Source organism: Mustela nigripes, chromosome 11, assembly GCF_022355385.1.
Source record: "Mustela nigripes isolate SB6536 chromosome 11, MUSNIG.SB6536, whole genome shotgun sequence".
Taxonomy (NCBI): Eukaryota; Metazoa; Chordata; class Mammalia; order Carnivora; family Mustelidae; genus Mustela; species Mustela nigripes.
The window spans coordinates 11,192,372-11,206,782 of NC_081567.1; the positions used below are offsets into that span (position 1 = coordinate 11,192,372).

At 50.1% G+C, this 14,411-nt stretch overlaps 1 long non-coding RNA gene across 2 annotated transcripts; it reads left to right on the top strand.

Moving 5' to 3' along the window:
- Nucleotides 1-6,302: 6,302 nt before the first annotated feature.
- LOC132027165 (uncharacterized) lies at nt 6,303-11,808 on the top strand. 2 transcript variants are annotated; one of them, XR_009407070.1, is made up of 3 exons: nt 6,303-6,683; nt 7,547-7,689; nt 11,329-11,808. It is a non-coding gene; the product is annotated as an uncharacterized LOC132027165 (long non-coding RNA). The 2 variants fall into 2 exon arrangements; XR_009407069.1 differs by lacking the exon at nt 11,329-11,808 and adding an exon at nt 9,044-9,126.
- The last annotated feature ends 2,603 nt before the right edge of the window (nt 11,809-14,411 follow it).

Genomic DNA, 14,411 nt, shown 5'->3' on the forward strand with positions numbered 1-14,411 from the left:
TGTGTCACTCTTCTATCTTTTAAAATCATATTTCTTTTTTAGAGAGCTAGAGAGCAAGGTGGGGAGGGGGAGAGGGGAGAGAATGTTACGCAGCCTCCATGATCAGCGTGGAGGCCGATGTGGGAATCAGTCCCATGGCCCCGAGATCATGACCTGAGCTGCGATCCAGAGTCAGACGCTTAGCTGACGGAGCCACCCAAGATGCCCCTGTTTTTTGAAGTTTAAACGGATTTTCATTTATGCTTTTATTGAAAATCCCATATGTAAACTGCATCCTGTTTCAGCTGTGCTCATGAGAACAAGGAAAAGGCATTGCCACCATCAGGAAGCAGACCATGGGACAAGTGAGGCCTGTGCAAAAGACTGAACCTACCTTAAGTCTGGCTCTTGAGGGCGTGGCCCAAATCCAAGTATGTTGTTCAAAGAGATGCAGTGAATTCAGACTTCACGGCCAAGGGTTGGGACAAGGCAAGGCTGAGGAGTCCTGTTCTCTATAGGAACATCTGGCCTCTAAATCCTGGTTCCTGGAGAGGGAGTTGACAAAAAGCAAATAAGGTGTCAGGACCCCATAACGATGGCTGGGACTAAGACCACGGTTCCATTCTCCATCAGATCTAGTATGGAAGCCAGCTGACATGATCTGGGGACCCATTCTGAGGGCCGTGGTTGGATGAAGCTTCACAGGCTCCCAGCCCCCACCCACCCAGTTATACTAGATGCAAGACCCCTCCTGTGACTGGGATCCACTTCCTGATGTGCAACACGTCCCGGTCTGAACTGGGTCAAGAACGGGGTAGAGCCGTGGGCTCAGGTTCTGGGCCCCAGGAACTTCCTCTGAGGCCCAGCCTCAGCAGGCAAGGGTAGGTAGGTGTGGAACGAAGGTAGAGCCTTCATTCTGCACAACCCCAGGACACTGTTGCTATCGGATTCCATCCATACCCAAGGCAAGGAGAGGAGATTATTGGAAGACAACAGGACAGAAGACTCAAAGGCAAGAGCATTTCACGGGAGTGTATTGGAGCATCAGACCTTGAAAATCCAGAGCCGGTTGTTTCCCTGGCTTGACCAAATCATGAAACCTGAAAACCACCAGGGCTCAATGTGTTTGGTGAGCTGGGGTCTCCAATCTCCATTTTCACATTTAAGACGAAGAGTCCCATCTCTAGGAGACACAAAGCAAGCCCCAAAATAAGATTCGAGTTCAAATCAGACTTGATACGATCAGTCTTACACATTTCTCATTTTTATTATGAAAAATTTCAAGCACACACAGAAACAGAAGCGACAGCGTAGTGAAGCCCCGTGTTGCCTCAGCAACTAACAGATTTCTGCCAATCTTGTGCCATCCACTCTGCTGTATTTTTATTGCAAATTTTTAAGCATTTATATCCCTCGATGCCCTCAAATGCATCCCAGTGAAGACAACCCAACGGAGACAACTTACCTCATGTTTGACATAGCCATCGTTTTTTGATCGTTGAAAGGGGGAGGAATTTGTGGACAAAAGAATCTGCTCATTGAATCTCCAGATAGTGCGATTTTGAGTCATGCACCTGCGAAGAAGAGGAAGACCACCATCAGCGCACCAAGTACACTTGAAAAAGTCTTTCTTTCAATCTGGCAATGCAGGTTCCCTGGGATGTGTCGAATCAAGCCGTATTCCCCAACGTACTCGGGTCTTTTATATTAGTTTCACTAGGGTAGTTCTGGTTCATAGTTGTAGCAGAGCTTGGTAAATGAGAGGCCACCTGAGAAGCAATTAAACTAAACCAGAAAATCTTTCCTGTTCATTTCATCTTGTCCTTAAATAGTTTACACATCAATTGAACTGGGAAGAGCTCATGGTGGTTTATGGTGATTACTCCAGTAGGGGTCAGTGCCTAATGAGTTGGGTACTTAGCTGTGACCCCGACAAGATGACTGTAAATGAACAGATAAGAGGACCACTGGGACTCATTCTCCAAGCTGCCCATGGAATGAAGATAACAGAAGCTGATGGAATTAGGAGGACTGAAAAGCAGAGCTTGCGATGTGAAGTTCGAACCACCGAGGGTTTTTTACTTAGAAAAAGAAGGTGCTTGATTTACTCTTGACAAATTACAAAAGGCCTACTCAACGCCCTCTTTCTTTGGGTACCACGCTTCCTTGTCTATCTGCACAGTTATCTGGTAGACTTGGGGTTCTCGTCAAGCGATTCCAAAGACATGGGTACAGAAGAAGGGTGTCAGCTTCATGCCGTACACAATAAAGCTGACTTGCAGGTACCATCAGAGCCAAGACTGAAAATGGGTAAACACAGCAACATCTTAGTGGGGCACCTGGAGGGTGCAGTTGGTTAGGCGTCCGACTCTTGGTTTCAGCTCAGGTCTTGATCCCGGGCAATGAAACTGAACCCCGTACCTGGCTTCATGCTCAGCGTGGAGTCTGCTTGAGATTCTCTTCCTCCCTCTTCCTCCGTCCCTCTGTCCCTCCACCCTGGCTCACTCACACTCTCTCTCTCCCTAAATAAATAAATCTTAAAAAAAAATCTTAGTAAATAATAAAATTGTATCAACATTCTGTATGGCATAATCAAAATTCTCAATAATCAGCAAAGTCGACAAGCAATCTCCTTTTTTCCTCCCTTGACTAGCTGTGTTATCCAGGTGTGTGTGTGTTTATTTTTTATTTTTGTCCCCATGAGATGTTGTGTAACAATCAACCAAACCTCACTGGTTGGCAGCAACTAACATCTCTTTCCAGTTCACGGCTGAAATTTGGCTGTCCTCGGTGGATCTTAGTTGGGCTCAGCTGGGCTCCATTACCACCAGGTTTTTTCCCCATATTTTCATCCCAAGACCCAAGCTTAAGGAGCAACAGCTTCCTGAGGCTTATTTTCCTCATTACAGAGGGCAGAGGCTCAGTGGGGTGGGTGGGAATTTGCTGACTTCTTCAACGGTCAGCTAGTTATCAGCGTAAATTGCATGGTCAAGTCCAAGGACAGGTGGGGATGTAGGCTCTACAGATTCTAGTGGAAGCTACTGCAAAGTCCTAGGAAAGGGGCACGGGGATAGAAATTCTCTTCTGAGAATGAGGAGTTGGGAACATGAGCTCAACTTCTCACAACAACCACATAAAACAGACAAATTCTGCCAAACTTGGCAGAAATGTGTGTTGGTGTCTCGACACAACTTAGCCGATCTGCTGACTTGTGGCCATTTTGTCAAGTCAGAGGGCTCCCCGGTTCTTGGAAGCCTTATCCCTCGGCTCCTTCGACAATGGCGCCCATGATTCTATTCACACACCATCAGCAAGGAACGAGGATGGGAGTCTCCTCTCCAACAGAACCTCGATTAGCGGGGTCCCAAAGAGGACTGAGTCCCGGAGAAGCACACCAAAGAAGAAAACACAGCACGGCTCGGGCTAAAGTACGTGACTGGGTTGGGGACTCCCGGCTCACAAGTAAGTGGTTTAATAGAAAGGTGTTATTTTATTTATTAATTAATTTATTTAGGTTTTATTTATTTGTCCAAGAGCAAGAGAGAGAGAGAGAGCATGAGTGTGGGGGAGGGGCAGAGGAAGAGGGGGAAGCAGGCTCCCCACTGAACAGAGAGCCCGATGTGGGGCTCGATCCCAGGACCCTGAGATCATGACCTGAGCTGAAGGCTGATGCTTGACCAAGCCACTCAGGGGTCCCAGAAGGGTGTTATTTTAGTTGAAAGATTTGAGAATGGAAGGTCTGGACCCCTGGGGCAGTTAGTTTTCAAGATTAATATTTGCTTCTCCCTGGGTGGCTCAAGGGAAGCCGGCAAGTTCTCCAGGCTTGACACCAGGAAGGAGCCATTCTGTCTCCCGTGTCACTGACCGGCGCCCCATCAGAGAAAAGACACGAGGGAGGCTGTGGGGAGCGGCTGGAGTGACACCGCCTGGGCTCTTCTGCCCACCCCGGGGTCTCACACCGTCGGGACGGGGCTCACACAGCAGGTGCCTTCAGCACCAACGCTTTAGGACCGAGTGGCGCTGGCTGGGAGTGTGGGAAACAAATGTGTGGATGACGGTTGGTGGCAACGGACCCTCAGCCCTGGTGTCAGGGAGACGACACGGCGTGGTGAAGGCTGAGACCTTGGGGAGGGCACAGGCCCGTCTAGAAGAGGAGCCTTTCATTCACGACCTCCAGCTAACCGCCAAGTACAAATGTGGGGCTGACGTTGCCAAATATTAGAATTTTTCAGAAGCCGGAAATCTAAACAAAGATCTCCTAATTTTTTAAAAATCTTGACGAGGATGATAAATTCCAAGGAAAGGAAGAAACAGAGAGAAATAGAGACAGAGGAAAGGAGGAAGGAGAGAGGGGAAGGTGACCCCTTGGCAGATTGCCCCTGTGAGAAGTCCAACAAAAGCTCTTCACAAGCCAAGGATGGCCAGGATGGCCAATCTGTGACCTCAGTGCAGGAGATGACCCCTGTTCCCCTGCGAGACCTGGAAATAAGGGGACACTGAGGCAGGACCGATACAGCGACTCCAGGCTTCTCCATCACCCCATATCCTCATTATTTTACAAGAAGTGACATGAATCCCATCAATGGCAAACCCATATTCAACCATAGATATACAAATGCATTTCGAAAGCCAAGCAGCCATGACTACGGAACCACTCACCCCTTTGAACTACCCACACGATTCCTCCCAGGAATGTGGACAACAGGTTTTAAATCGGTATTTAATTTGGGATCCACTAGTGCCACAAAAAGAATGAGCACATGTTTATGGAATGTTGACTGTGGGTCCACACCGTACCAGGCAACGCATGGACTGTAGGCTAAGGGCAGGCTCTCCAGGTCCCGTGGGGACAGCGGTATGAAGAACTCTGACTATGGGGACAGCTGGCCTGGGCTCCACTCGTGTTGTCCCGTCCCAGGCTGAGTGCTCAAACAGGGACCTGACCTCCTCACCCGCTTTTCTTTACGGAAAGCTGAGTACTTCTCAGACTTGCAGAATGAATTCGTGATAGATTACTTCAAGTCCTGGGTTTATACCTGGTGTAGCACCTCGGAGGGCTTTGTAACATTTCTGTGCCTCAGTTTCTCATCTGTGTAAAGGAATGATAATAGTTTCTGGCTCAGAAAATTGATATGAGAGGGGCCCAGTGGGTGGCTCAGTGGGTTGAGCCTCTGCTTTAGGCTCAGGTCATGATCTCAGGGTCCTGGGATCGAGCCCCGCATCCGGCTCTCTGCTCTGCGGGGAGCCGGCTTCCCCCTCTCCCTCTGCTCCACCCCCACACTCATGCTCTCTCTCTTAAAAAAAAATCTTAAAAAAAATTGATATGAGAAATACATGGGATAATGTATACACAGGGCTTAGAATGTAGCCCAACACCTAGTACTACTCCATATATATTAAAATAGTAACTATTTTTTTGACACTTATTACTATTATTACGTGGGCTCGTTCCAGAGGGAAAACAGTATCAACACTGCAATGGTCTTTCATGTCCCAAAAAAGATGTTTTTCAGCCACAGAATGCTCTTTTTTAATCCCAGGACCTCGCCAGCCCTTTGGCTCACACCTTTTCCTGTCGGTGGAAGTAGTAATTAAGTGGTTTGGTTTACAAGAGGGAGGATGAGACCTCTTCTTTCTGGCTCTGTCGCTGTGCAGATGGAGGTGGTCGCTGTGATAGCCCGTGAGCTGGGGCCCACTGCAGGGGCCAGAAGGCAGGTGCATGTCATCTTCTCTCACACCCGTAAGGATGAGACCCGTAGAAGGTGATCTCTGTGTCCGTTCATACAAGCACGCACGTGCGCGCACAGACACACAGACACACAGACACACACAATCAAGCTAAGGTAGGAAGAGTGGGGAGGAAGCCAGCCTGGCCTCCGCCTGTTCCAATGACCTTCCAAGCCCTGTTCTCCCTCGGAATCGCATGGGAGTGGGACCCTGGGTGCTCAGCGCGATGCAGACCCCTGGGAAGATGAGGAGGAGCAGGTCGGGGAAGAAGGGCCGTCGAGGACGGGAGAAGCACATGAGCTCCGTGATCCCGCGACAGCCTCGTTGTGTCCTTTGGGAAGGCTCGCAAAGGGGAAGAGCAGCTGGGCTGGGTTCTGGGCGTCATCAGCCCCGTGTCTCGGAGGAAAAGGCTCAACTTCCTGGGGTCCTCAGTTTCCCCACTTACAACAGAAACACTTAATTGTCCGAAAGGTCCTTGGAGAGCCCAGAAAGAGAGGCAGTGCCTAAAAGCAAATGGTTCTCACTATCCTGCGGGCTCTTGGCTCCTGGCATCCAGGCGGCTTGTGCGGCCGACGCCGTGAATGTCTCGGACGGATGTCGCCGGGCAGAGCCGTTAAGGAGAAGGATGCAGGGAAGCCACGCGGGCTGCTGGGGAGCGGAACGGCGGTTTTCTGGCCGTGGCTTCCCTGAGAGCCCCTCCTGCGCCTGCTCGGAAGGAAAAGCTGGCAGGAAGCTTTGTTTAATAGGAACAGAGTCCCCAGGACAGTGAGGGGAGCGAAGGCGCGGGCCTCGGTGCCGCTCCGTTTGGGGGAGGGTTTCCGCAGAGAAGCCGGGATGCCATCTGCTGCCTCCCTCCCATCAGCTGGCTGGAAAAGAGGTCCCCGCGGCGCACGGCCTGTCCTGGAGCATCACGAGAACAGCTGTGCTCTCACCCGCTCAGGCACCCGCTCAGCTCCCCGCCAGCCCCCAGGATCTACGTAAGCTGCCTCTCCAGGGGACGACTCAGGGTGTCCCGAGGGGTGGGCGGCGGGGGACAGGGGGAGGGTGGGGGGCTGCTGAGCTGCTAAAGGCTTGGCGAGTCTACCTCCAAAAGGTGTCTGGGTCCGTGGACCTAAAACGAACACAGAAAAGGGGGGAGTCGTTCCAAACACAGGCACACGCGTGCACACCCATTCTGGGGCACGTGGCTAGGCTACCAGGAACGCAGGTGTCCACACAGACTGGGAACACATCGCATCCGGCGTTGGGGAGGTTGTGGAGAAGAAAGGGAGGGAGGAATTACAGAGCGGTTTCGGTCTTCGCAAGGTAGAGTGCGATTCAGCCCAGCACATTTTAGGAACAGAAAAATGGGCTGAAATTCAACAGATTTTCAAAACGGTGCCTCCTACCAGGGCACTTTGCACACCGTTGAAACGATTTTTTTAGAGGTGGGAAGGGACAGAGGGAGAGGGGGAGAGAGAGAACTTTAAGCAGGCTCCGCGCCCAGCACGGAGCCCAGCACGGGGCTCGATCCCACGACCCTGAGATCATGACCTCAGCCTTGACTGAGAGTCGGACGCTAGACAGAGGGAGCCACGCAGGGGCCCTGAAACTCTATTTACTGTATGGACTGACGGGGGGCGAGGAAGCAAGAAACAGAGAAAGGGATGGGCGAAGTCTGGTTGATTTCTAAGCAGAGAAGATTCTAGAGGATGTGAGGATGGTCAGGACAGTCAAACGGCTCTTCGGCGTTTATTCTGACTAACCACAAACGTAAGTCACATCTATAGAAATATTTGAGAGGGCCAGATGGTAAGAGGGTAAGATGCAATCTTTTCTCTTACATCCTGCTCTCTTCTAGAATGCTCTCTTCCTTCTTGGTGGGAAATGGGTGGGCGCAGCAGAGTCAGAACCTTTCTTCTTGGCCTTTGCTTCAAGAAGCGACCGGGTAACCAGCTCCTTGCGCGGCGGTCACAGCAGAGGGAGGACGCCGGACTTTGGAAGGTAAAGGACCCACAGGAGGGGCCCACCCGGAGGGACGAGAGCTCTGGGAGTAGAGCCTAGACACCTGTCCCAGCGTTCTGGGCTGTTTTCATGCCTCTGTTATTTTTCTTTGTTTCTCTTTTGCTTTTCCTTGCCATTTTGTGAGGTTCTTTTTAGTATCTTGGGCCGTCCTGGCTGTGATAAGGAAAACCAGGGAACGCTATTGCTGTCCACCCCCCTCACCCCGACACACACACACGCACCCACATATGGATGGATTACAACGGCTGCGGCTCGCTCAAGGGGAAGTGTGGGGGGCACTCTGGGGACCCACACAGACCCCTTCCACCCGCAGGGAAGACAGACTTTAGGAAACAGAGCGATGCGGACAGCGGTGGCCTCCTTCCTTGAGAGTTTCTTTTGCGGCAGACAGAGCCTTGAGGATTCTGGCTTTCTTTTAAATAAGGGAGGGCAGTGTTCAAGGGAGGAGTCTCAGAAATTAAAAGGACATCGGCAAGGAGCTTCAAGATAATGCAAGGCTTGGAAAATGAAATCATCCTCGAAGAGTCCGTGCCGCCTGCGACCCGGCCTGTGAGCACCAAGGCAGAGACCCAAACACAAGCCAGAAGACACACTCCTTGCAAGAGCCAGAAAGAAGAGGTGATGCTCGGGGTGGGGGTGGGGAATCCCCGCAGCGTGCGCTCTCTTGGCCAGTGTCACCTGGGAATAACAGGCACAGGAAACACTGGACAATTATTTTCCAGGAGATGAAGAGTCAGGTCTCTGCCGGTGTTGTCCTGGTCCCCGAGGGGCCCCTGTTTCCACGGCAACCACCACTTGGGGGGAGAACACTGCCCTGGAGTTAACTCTCCCAGGAAGATACGGAGTCGTGGCTCTCGACAGATCAGGAGCCACAAACCTCGCAGGGGCTTCGGGAGGTTAAAAAAAAAATTGGGTCTGTGGTTAGCGCATCAAGGTCACTGGTCAGCACCAACGTGACACTCCAGTCGGGTGACTCCCTGCTGAGTTCCCGTGGGTCCTGTCCCCGTGAACCTGGGTCCTCCTCCTGGCAGTCTGACGGCGATGACCATCAGGACAGCCCCAATGACAAGGAAGACAGTGAAACTGACAGCGATCCTAACAGGAACGGACGCGAACTGCTAAGTCTTCATGTGCGTTTTCTTCTCTTGCCTCACAAACGCCCTGTGAAGTACACGCTGTCCTTGTCCTGCTTTACTGATGGGGGAATAGCAGCCCAGAGAGGTGAAGTGACCTGTCCAGAGTCACACAGCCAGGAAGAAGGACCTGAGAGCTGAATCTAGCTCTGGGTAATACCAAAGTCACTTTTTTTTTTTTTTTTTCTTTCTTTCCTCAGGAGCTTCAGGTCTCAGATCTGCAACAGACGACCTCAATTCAATGCTGGCTCAGCCCTCACCAGCCCGGGCAGATCACTTAATCCCTCCGTGCCCAAACGCCATCATCTCTAAAGCGGGAATAATCGCAGCTCCCTCCTAAGGCTTTCCGGGAGAAGGCAAAGAGTTCATGCAAGGAAAGCAGTCCACTGCAGACTTGTACCTGCTTCTAAATGACCTGGGGATCTTGCTAAAATGCTCTTTCATTTGCTAGTCTGGGGTGAGGCCTCGGGGTCTGCGTTTCCTGGGGAGCTCCCAGGTGCGGCCAGCTGCAGACTGTGCGTCCCAGGTGGCAAAGTTGTAAAGCACTTAGAACAGGTCATGATCATCAATAACCAAGTGTTGGCGGTTACTATTACTATTTTAGCCTCCCCCGGCCACATCCCTGTGCCAGGCCATGTGCCTTGTCCTGAGGGTTCTATCCTGGCAGCCCCCTGGGCCCTTGGGAACCGTCAGCAAACCTACAAACAGAAGAGCCACACATTTGGAGTAAGCCAACAGCCTTCCTCTTCTGTTGCCTGCATGGATTAATTAGCCTCACACACGAAGGCTTCCCTTCTTCTGGAACCTTCTACTGGAACTGTGATGAAAATGCTATTGCCCCGCGAAAGAAAACCAGGGGACATGTCTGCTTTCTGCTCCTTCTGACCTAAGCACGGGGGCCAGAGGGAAACAGGGTGACTGTGTGGACATAATGATGTGCACACAGTGGGTCCCTTTAGGTAAATGGGAGACGCTGCTGGCAGGCGGCCCTCACTGGGCGGGCGGCCACTTCCCCGTCGACTCCAGCACAGCACTGTCGGGCATACGAAGGGCTGTGAAGGCCTGGCCATCTGGGCCCCGCAGCTCTGAAGGTTTCGCTCACTCCAGAGCTCCCTGGACCATTGGTCAAGGCTGTCCTTGAGACACCAGCATCACTGCTAGACTCGCCTGGACACTGTATTGGTTTCCAAGGACCCTTGTAACCCATGACCACAAACTTTGGTGGCTTCAAACAAACACAAAGGCATTGTCCTGTAGATCTGGAGGTCACAAGCTTCCCCAGGCTAAAGTGAAGACATCGGTAGGGCTGCAGGCTCTCTGAGGGCTCTGTGGGAGAACGTTTCTCTGGTTCTTCCCGCTTCTTAAGACGGGCTTCTTCCTTGACTCGTGACCTCTTCCTCTATGTTCAAAGCCAACACTGTCACAGGCATCTTCGAACTTCCCTCGAAGACCTCTCCTTTTACTGCTACATTTCCTCCTTCTTGTTCCGACCCCCTGACCTCTGACCTTCGCTACTCTATGAACCCTTTTGATAGTATTGATCACCCCGATAATCCAGGCCGACCTCCCCGTGTTAAGATCCGTAACTCATTCCCGGCTGCAAAGTCCCTTTTACCATGTAAGGTAATATAGTCACAGGTTCCAGGGACATAAGATGGCCATTTGTGGGGCTACCCATCTCTCACCCGCAGGTGCCCCTCAACAAATATGGCGCACGAGTGACTCTGTCTCAGAAACTGCTCTCCAAAGGAGGACTGTTGCGACTCTACTATCTAGAGACGCTGCTCCCATAGGCCTGTGCTGTTTCGAGACTGGGTTGTTCTCACTGGCAAGGGATGAGGAAGGGGCACAGCCATGGGGAGTCCCTAAAGCATGGGATGGTCCAAAACCACCTCATACCTGGGTTGGCTTTAGAGAATCTGAGTAGCGGAGCCCCAGACTATGGTCAAGCCACGTGGGGTGGTCACACCTGCTGACATGAGGAAGCCCCATCAAAGCTCTGGGCTTCAAGGCTTGGGTGAGCTTCCCCAGCTGGCAACACTGGACGCATATTGTCACACGTTGCTGGGAGAAGAGACTGTTGTCCATGATTCTACTGAGTGGTGACCACCAGAAGCTCCACATGTGGAACTTGCTGGCACTCTGGCCTACAGGGTGATTTTAGTCTTTATCCTTTTTCCATAATAAATTGTAGCATCGTATCTTGTGGCTGTCAGGGACTGCGAGTCCTTCTAGACGATTACCAAACCTGAAGGTAGACTTGGGGACCTTGAACTTGCCTTCAATGTCTCAAGCACTGGTGGTCTTGGGGACCCCAGAACTCCGCACACCCCCATGCACCATAGTCAGAAGAATTCCTCCTGAAAACTCTTCCCCACAGAAATCCTATGCCGTCTTGATTTTCCCCATTCAGTTTGTCCTGTCAGCTTTTCTAGGTACCCACCTTCAAAGAAGGGACAAACATTTTTTTTTTTTCTCTCTCCAGCAGCCACAAAGCACCATTCAAGGCAACACGGAGTCTTCCTGGGACCCCGGAAGGGCAGAGAAATGTCTTGACTCAACAGCTTACACGCAGGTATAGGAAATGTCAGAGAGAGCCGAGTTCAACCTGTTTTGATTGTGCCCCTCTCATAAACTGGACCAGAAACAGAGAGATAAGAACGCCTTCCAGAAAGGCAGGGCGGCAGTAAAAGACAGATCACAATATCGTGCCAAGCGACCTCCGTCTGGTCAACGCTGATTACAGACAGAGAGCAGAGTCGGTGCCGGCCTTGCTTTGTTCCGCCTGCCAGCAGGCTCCGGGAAAAAACCTCCAGTCGGCGCCGTTTACCGTACAGTCAGCAAAACTTCATTTCTCCTTTACTTTTTGTCCCCACATTTCTATATATCTTTATTTTTAATAAATTCAGTATTTCTTTTTATCATGAAATCTGGACCTCAGCTGTCCAGAAGGAGATCAGTCAGATCTCACCTCGAGCTCTTCTCTCTGAAAACCATGATTCTTGCTTACTTTGCCACTGTACGAACTTATGTTTAACAATGTAAGAAGCACCTATGAGCCCAGTTCCAAACTGAAGTCTAAAGTCATCACAACGACTTACATTGTGTATTTAAGCCTTATATCAAAACATCTAAAATAATTTGTACATTCTTTTTTTTTTTTTTTAAGATTTTATTTACCCACTTGGCAGAGAGAGAGAGAGAGAACACAGGCAGGGAAACAGCAGAGGGAGAGAGAGAAGCAGGCCCTCTGCCAAGCAGGGAGCCCAATGTGGGACTCGATCCCAAGACCCTGGGATCATGACCTGAGCTGAAGGCAGACGCCCAACCAACTGAGTCATCCAGGAGCCCTAATTTTTTTTTTTTTTTAATGAGACTAAAACTAATAAGCTGTTACTTAGAAAACTTTCCAAAAGGCCAACATTAAGAGAAAAATATTACCTGGAATGCATTCCCTCATCCCTACTCACTCATCAACAGCATTTAATATTCTATTCTGACATATTTACATTTAAATATTTTTCTACACTGCAAGTGAGCATGTCTGGAAAATTTCACATCTTGATTTTTTTTTCCATCTGCTGTTACGTATAAAAACGCTTTACTTAAATATTTCACTTAACGTTATGTATTAAATACTGTATTGTTTTTGACACTGGACGTCGTAAGCCTTATTTGGATGGTACCCTAGTGATTTGGTAACCGATTTATTGTTAGACATGTCAGCTGTAGGGTTTTTTTTGGGGGGGGGGTTATGATATATAATGCTATCAATGTTTTATATGTAAACATTAATTCACCTTTTGTTTTGTATTGAGTTCTAATCAAAGACTGGGCGTCTGGGTCAAGGCATATTCATATTTTAACATTTTTGAGGCATATTGTTTAGTTGTTTCCTAGAAAGAGTGTACCTATTGCTACTGATCTTGGCAAGAAGAGCCCCCACCCTGGTCCCAGACTTTCCCAGGCCCCTTTTTGGCCTTCCTTGAGCCACGGTATTTTCCATAACCTAAGGGTTGTAAGGGCTGACGGGATAACCCATGGGGAATCCATGACCCTTGATGCCCTAGATCATGGCCCAAGCACGTGGATTCCTGGCATTGCCTGCCTCAGTTTCCCAGACCTGCCTCCAGGGTTATGGAGTCTCCTCCCTGGGGACCATTTTCTCAAAAGCAGACCTGAGCTGCAGTGTCCTTACCCCTGATCTGCTGGTGGGGGAGTGGGGAGGCACCTGGAAAGATCCTGAACATACCCTCAGCGTGTCCACATATGTGTGCACAATGCCCCTTACAGTGGAGATAGAACGGGGGCAGGAAAAGGAGGAAGGCCAGGCACCAGGAGCCTACAGCTCACTCTCCCTCTACCGAGTTCTTGAAGGAAGTCTTGGAAATCCAGGAATGGTAGGTTCACCCAACTCATTAGGAAGGTGTATTGGTGAAGGCAGGAAGACTGAAAATATTTCCCAGTGTATTAGCTTCTTTGTGACTCTTACATACGTAGACGCATGACACATAGGCCTCCGATCGGACCCTTGTCCTGGGCCCTGAGCTTGTTCCTGGGAGGCTAATACCCGTATCTACTCCTACCAGCTCACCTGATCGTGAACAGGCATTCACCAACTTCTGAGTTACAGCGACTCCATTGTTAAATGGGCGCAAAATAGTATCTCATGCTTGTTTTAATCTGCATTTTAAACATTTATTTTTTGGCGCAGGGGTGGGGTGCCTGGGTGGCTCAGTTGGTTAAGCCTCTGCCTTCAGCTCAGGTCATGATCCCGGGGTCCTGGGGTCGAGTCCCACGTCCCTCTCCCTCGGCCCCTCCCCCTCGGTGCACATGTGCCTGCGCTCTGCATGACTCTCTCTCTCAGTGTGCTCTCTCTCTCAAACAAATAAAATCTTTAAATTTTTAAAATTTCAACCATAATTAAATGTATATGTTATATGAGTTTCAGGCATACAGTATAATAATATGATGAATATTTAATAATTCGACAATTCTGCGCATTACTCAGGGGACCATTATTAAAGGCCATCACTCAGTTCTATAAATTACATCGATCCCTGTCACGTCTCCTCTAGCAACCCCCAGCTTGTTCTCTATATTTGAATCTGGTTTGTTTGTTTTTGTTTTTGGTCTCTTTTTTCCCTCTGTTCATTTGCTTGGTTTCTGGGTCACTCATATTTTGTGAATGATTTTTGCCTTTGTTTTTCTACCGGGACCTCTGTGTTTTTCTTGTAAGTTTGTAAAGGCTGTCTCTCTAGTAAGGAGGATACTCTCGAGCTGCATATATGGTGTCCTGGATGCCTGGTGTCTGTCCAGTTCCTACCCCCCAGGAATTACTACCTGTGTCTAGGAGGAGAGAAGGTGGGAAGCTGGGAAGGTCAAGCAGGACGTGAGCAACAAGGAAACTCTGAGGGAACTCTGGGGGTCCCCAGTGGAGGACAGTCATTAAGGGGGGGTCGCTCATACGAGGAGGGGATTGGAACCAATCTAGACCAGGAGGACGAGAGCAAGGAACACAAGACCACAGCAGGGCGTCCTGAGAAAGTCCTAAGTGTGCCGGTCCTC